The 6254-nt window shown below is 42.0% G+C and overlaps 1 non-coding gene across 1 annotated transcript; it reads right to left on the bottom strand.

The window, feature by feature from the left end:
- Positions 1-4270: 4270 nt before the first annotated feature.
- Positions 4271-4342, bottom strand: TRNAA-UGC (transfer RNA alanine (anticodon UGC)). Its single transcript has one exon. It is a non-coding gene; the product is annotated as a tRNA-Ala (tRNA).
- Positions 4343-6254: the final 1912 nt, after the last annotated feature.

The raw sequence follows: 6254 nt of genomic DNA, 5'->3' as shown, positions 1-6254 counted from the left end.
ATTCTGGTTCTACCGGGGCGCAGTTCCACCTCGGTACGGGGTGAAACTTCGTCATCAGCTTCTTCCTCTCCCTTGTCACCCCACTCACTCTGCTGTTGGCCTTGGGCCCTGGACACATCAAGTTCAAGTTCAAGTTCATTTATTAGGTGTAGCCCTGTGAGCCATTCAGCTCTTGAATCGGGTGCAACCGCAACAAACAAAAAACAAAAACATGAACAAAAAAACATCTTAAAGTGAATATGTGACTAAGTGCAAACAGAAAATCCAAGAAAAGACAGCAAAAATATTGCTGAAAAAACACCGTACACCAACGCTGTGTGCAAAAATCCCAGTGGGATGCAAGTCAAACAACAACCACAAGACAACTTAGATTAAGGCCATCAGTCTAACTCTGTACTACAACAACACAAACATGGCTAAACCAATACACTTTTCGAAATCACCAAAATAAAGCCATGAAGGCAATAAAAAAGCAATCATAGGAACTGACGGAATTTTCACAATAAATGGCATAAACAACATGTACTACCAAAACCCTGCAGCCATAGCTGGCTGCATGAGTCACTCCACAACAGCAGGAGCATCAATCGGAGTATTGTAATTTTTCAATGCACCTTTAAGATCAGCACACTAAATCAAAACACAGGTCATACTTTGTAGCGATCATCCGGAGCGAAACATTTTATTTTAGGTCACTGAATAGCACTGGCATCTAGGGGTGTACAACTCCTCTAAAGCAGTTTTGAGTGAAGATCTCATAGGTAGTGACTCAAGTTTCAATTTATTTGCAACAGCATTCCAGACCCTGGGGGCATCAATAGCAAAGGCCCTTCCTCCAGTATATGTACGGCAATAGGGAATATTAAGCTGGTAAATGAGTGTAGACCTTAGGTCAAATTTGTTCTTTGAAACAGAGACGAGATCCAGCAGGTAATCTGCAGATTTTTTTGCAAGTACATCATGAATAAATAAGATCTGGTGCACAAGCCGTCGAACATTCAGAGATGTTAAGTTTGACCCAATGTAGAGATCACAGTGGTGAGTCCTATATGGGCAGTTCAATGCAAATCTTAAGGCCGAGTGATACATTGAGTCAAGCTTCTTCAGTACAGTACTTGGGGCTGATTTATACACAATGTCACAGTAATCAAGTAGAGGCAGTACGGTAGCTTTAATCAATTCCAAACGGAACATAGGAGGGAAGCAGTGCTTGTGTCGATATAGAAAACCAATTTTAATTTTTGTCTTTTTCCCAATATAATCAATGTGATCTTCAAAATTCAGTTTGGAATCCAGGATGACCCCAAGATACTTATAGATCTTGACTTGCTCTATTTGATCATTATTTAAGGTATGTAATTGGGGAAAAATAACTTCCCGCTTTAGTCCTGGTGAGAAGCATAGCACCTTGGTTTTGGCAGGATTTAGGACTAGTTTAAGAGCAACTAGCTGATGTTGTAGTTTGTTGAAATCACTCTGGAGCTTAGCAATCACGTCATCCGGAGAGCGGCCAGCAGTAATTAGTACCGTGTCATCTGCAAAAAGATTTACCCTGGAATAATCCAGTTCAGTGCCCAAGTCATTTACATGAAGAGAAAACAAGAGGGGGCCGAGAATGGAACCCTGTGGAACCCCTTTTGTTATCTTAACACTGTTTGACCTCCAACCATCTGTGAATACAGTTTGGGTGCGAGAAAAGAGGTAATTTTTTAACCATTTTACTGTGTTTTCGGAAAAACCGAGGCAACTTATTTTACTAAGCAGGATGTTGTGGTCTACTGTATCAAAAGCTTTGGACAAGTCAAGAAAAAGACAGGCGCAGTACTGCTTATTATCAAGGCTACTGTAAATGTGATTCAGAGAGTCTAATGCAGCAGATGTGGTGCTGTATTTTTTTCGGAACCCAGATTGTTTTAGATGTAATAGATTGTTGGCGGACAGGAAACTGCTAATTTGGTAGGTCAATAATTTTTCAAAAATTTTCATCAACGGGGACAAAATTGAGATAGGTCGGTAGTTATTTGGATCATCTTTAGGGCCCCCTTTGTGAAGTGGACGAACATAGGAATGTTTCCATTCTAGAGGAACTGATGCTTCTTTGATGGACAGGTTGAAAATATGGGCTATAGGTTTGTATATTAGGTGACCAACAGTTAGTAGAGCAAAGACGGGAATATTATCTGCTCCGGTAGAGGAGGACCCTTTGAGGTAGGACAGTTGTTTCAGAACATTACTTTCGTGGATTGGCTGAAAACTAAATTCGCTTAATGTTTGGACAGGAGTGTAGGAATTTGCATGAGCAGGGGTGACTCCCAATACATTATCAAATAGGGTACCAGCTTCAGAAAAATGAAGGTTAAAATTGTCAACTATTTTTTGGGGATCTGAAAAATATTCCCCATTTCGGTTAAGCTGAACGGGCAGATGATCTGTTTTGGATGCCTTTTCGATACATTTGATTGTTTTCCAGAAAATCCTGGCATTTCCATGAGATTCAAGGAGAGTGGAAGAGAAGTAGTTATTTTTTGCATGCCGTATTTTTTTGACGCATCTATTCCTTAAAATCCTGTATTCTAGCCAGTCATTGACCAAATTACTTTTCTGAGCACATGCCCAAGCCTTGTCCCTAGTTTTCATGAGCTTTGTAATCACAGGATCAAACCATGGTGGACGGTTGCCTTTAGTTTTAAATTTAACCAACGGAGCATGTTTGTTAAGAATTTGGAGAAACGTGTACCTGAAGGTCTCCCAAGCCGTAGTCAGGTTTGGAATATCACAGACCTTGTCAATATCCGAGTGAAGCACATCATTAGTAAATGCCTGAGTGCTGAAGTGTCTCATGGAGTGCTTCTCAACCAATTTAGGGGGGGCTTTGGGTCTGGCTGATGATCTCACCCCAAAAATGAAGGAGTGATCACTAAGGTTATTACCTAGAACACCAGTCAGTGCGAAATTGTGAGGGGCATTTGTCAATAGGACGTCAAGCAGAGATGACTGTCCCGGATTTTTTAGGTTGGGTCTTGTGGGGACATTTATTAATTGAAACAGGTTAAATTCATCTGCAAAATTTGTGGCCACGGCCGGCGGGTTTAGCCAATTCCAATTTAGATCACCCACTAAAACTATTTCACCTTTAGGGAGGCCCCCAAGAAGCTCTCTCAGTGCAGATGCAGCTTCAACATCCTTCCCACTAGGCGGTCTATAGCAGCACACTACCAATATGTGTTGATTATTAGGGAGAGTTATTCTGAGAGCCAGACCTTCAAAGCAACATTTTTTAAACAAGGAGTGAGCTGGTGAACATGCAATAGTATTACGAACATAGATGGCAATTCCACCTCCTTTAGATCCTCGGTCAAGCCGAAAAAGATTGTAGTTGTCAATCGTAATCTGCAAGTCATTGACGGCAGGAGTGAGAAATGTTTCTGTTAGGCAAAATATGTCCGGGTCAAGATTTGCTACTTCTAGTTTTAGTTGACTTAATTTAATCAAAAGCCCTCTGATGTTGACATGTAGAACACCAACACCTTTTCTGCCAGAAAAATCTACAGAATTATATGAGTTCTTTACATTTGGTCCAGGATGAAGCTCAATACCACCCAGAAATAAGAAAAGTAGAATTAATAGTTTGCACAGGTATTTTCTGTGAAAGGATGAAGAGCGACGAACCTTGGACGAATAGCAGCAGCTCGCAGATGGTGTTATTTTTAAGAGCAGAATGAAGTTTGGAAGGAGTGCTGGTGAAGTAATGGGACAAAGATAGGGTTTAAAAGGATATAATGATGGAGTGTAGAAGTGTCTATAAGTTGTTTCATTAGCAGGTGTAGTTGCAAATTTAGCAATAAGTATTGACGCGAAGTAACGCGGGTAGCCATTTGTAGAGTTGAGTGTGGCACTAGATATGGCCGGGAGGGACAGTAGTAAGATACAAAAGAAATAACAAGAATACATGTGGATGGATACTATAATGCTGTCCTAATTAATTTATTCTTTGAAATATTTAATTCGGAAATAAAAGTGTTCTGGATACTTTTAAGCACTTGCTTTCATCTACAAATGTTTAAATAAACCATTTGATCACTGTGTGCATTGCTAGTTATACAAATAGCAAGTTCCTGAAATCAACACAAATTCATCCGAAGGTATCGTTCATATAGGGTAATATTTACGAGAGTTCATGTGCACCCCTATTACAGGGACATTGACACAGCCAATTGATTTTGGAATTGAAACTTTGTTGGAAAAATGAATTAAATAAAAGCTTCCGACATGGAGATGCCGGGGATTGAACCCCGGGCCTCACACATGCAAAGCGTGCGCTCTCCCACTGAGCTACATCCCCACCACGCTGGCAGCCAGCCAGGTAGCCAGCCCCCTTAACTATCGGTCCCTCCCTTTACCCCCCCTCCCTTAGGCCCCTCCCCTGACCCCCCTTCCCATTAGGCCCCTCCCCTGAGCACCCTCCCCCCATATCCTTAGACCCCTCCCCTGACCCCCCCTCCCTCAGGCCCCTCCGCTGACCCCCCCCTCAGGCCCCTCTCCCGACTCCCCCCTTCCTTAGGCCCCTCCCCTGACCCGCCTCCCTTAGGCACCTCCCCTCTCCGTACCCGGCAGTAGGTCTCCACCAATCAAAGAGCTGTTTATGTTATGTATTTATTTATGCACGACAGACAGTCAAGACAGACAGACAAAAATGCCTGGTGGGCAGTGTGGAACATTGTTCCTACCTGTACCAAAGAGTACACATCAATATTCTCTGTGGTAAACAAACTTTTGAATCAAAGCGCATCCACAACCATTCTACTTCTATTGGACCTTTGTCTTAGACCCTAGACCTTATCGCTATGACTCATGTTTATGTTGTGTGTCTCACTAACTACACGTTGACGACCTCTGGAGGCAACGCGTTTATTTCAACAACTCTACGAACAGCGACTATAGCACAAAGGGGTATGGCCCCTTCAACCCGATAGCCAAAGGGAGGTACAGCCTCCCTTCCAGTGTGTCCTACACACTCCGGGCTACTCTACACCCAGGTCCCTTGCCATGGCCGCTAAGGGAGGCTAGATCGACCCGACCCTGCCAGGGTATGGGTCCCACCACCAGTCCTCTACAACGCGGCTCTGACAAGAGCCTCGGTTGAGAGTCCCCGGGTGCTGGTCCAGTCTTCAGGTCTTAGATGTCTTCAGACTTGAGTTGGTGAACACTGCCGGACTCGTTCAGAGGGCCGGCTTTATTTCGATTTAAAGCTTTCGTGACTGCAGGGATTCATCTTCTTGGTTCTTTCGGTAAAGTCACGTAGAAGGAAAGTAATAAAATAATAAAAATAAAACATAATAAAATAAAATAATTCTCACGACGTTTCGGCTACAACGCAAGCAGCCGTCTTCAGGTGAAGAATGAGACACTGCCAAGCTAGGAGCTTATATATACGCTGGGTTGGAGGTGCAAGAAGAGCGCCTTAACAAAAAGAATGTGCATATCAAGAGGAATTTAGCATATTCATGGCAAATGCGTAGGAGGTGGGCGGGGGGTTTCAAAGTAATTTATGCCCATACATTATGCAGGATCAGCAGCACCAAGGGAGGGTGCAGGGAGTAGCATTAACAAAGGAAAGGAATGTTAATAGTATGTAGCTGCAGTTACTAAACAACCACGTAGAAAACTAAAGTATAAACTACATAAAAAACTAAAGTATAAACTGCATAGCACCATCAGTATACTTACTATACTCTACAATAAGCTGAGTTACTAACAGCAAGTAATACATTACAATTCTACGTCGTAAAAATTATATAATATGCTTCCATCTAAACTTTATTCTCTTACATCACACGAGCATACACCGTATTATATACTGCCATAGATAAATCCAACATTAAATTATATACTCTATTGCTATAAACCACCCTATACCTTATACATTTTAATATAACACTATGTATTATTCTACCCACCCTAATGTGTATCACACTGCTATATGTTAACTATACAATTACGATACTATATATTACTTGTACATTGTATTAAGCATATAAATGTTATACTATTTGTTATTATACACTGTACCATTGACCGTCGTGTCAATGGGTGAGTCGTGGGGGGAAAACTTGCAGCGGAGCAAAGAATCCATTCCCTGCGGAGAATACAATGCCAGTGAGTGGAACGTGGTCTGAAAGTCACCGTAAACGTGAACACAATCAGTTAAGATCCGAAATGGTTTATTACGTCCTTCCAATGATTGCTAAGCCAGA

Source organism: Lethenteron reissneri, chromosome 51 (genome assembly GCF_015708825.2).
Source record: "Lethenteron reissneri isolate LAM-NWPU_2019-01 chromosome 51, ASM1570882v1, whole genome shotgun sequence".
Classification (NCBI taxonomy): Eukaryota; Metazoa; Chordata; class Hyperoartia; order Petromyzontiformes; family Petromyzontidae; genus Lethenteron; species Lethenteron reissneri.
Note: the sequence above shows the minus strand (reverse complement) of the source record. Positions and strands in the feature narration are given on the sequence as shown.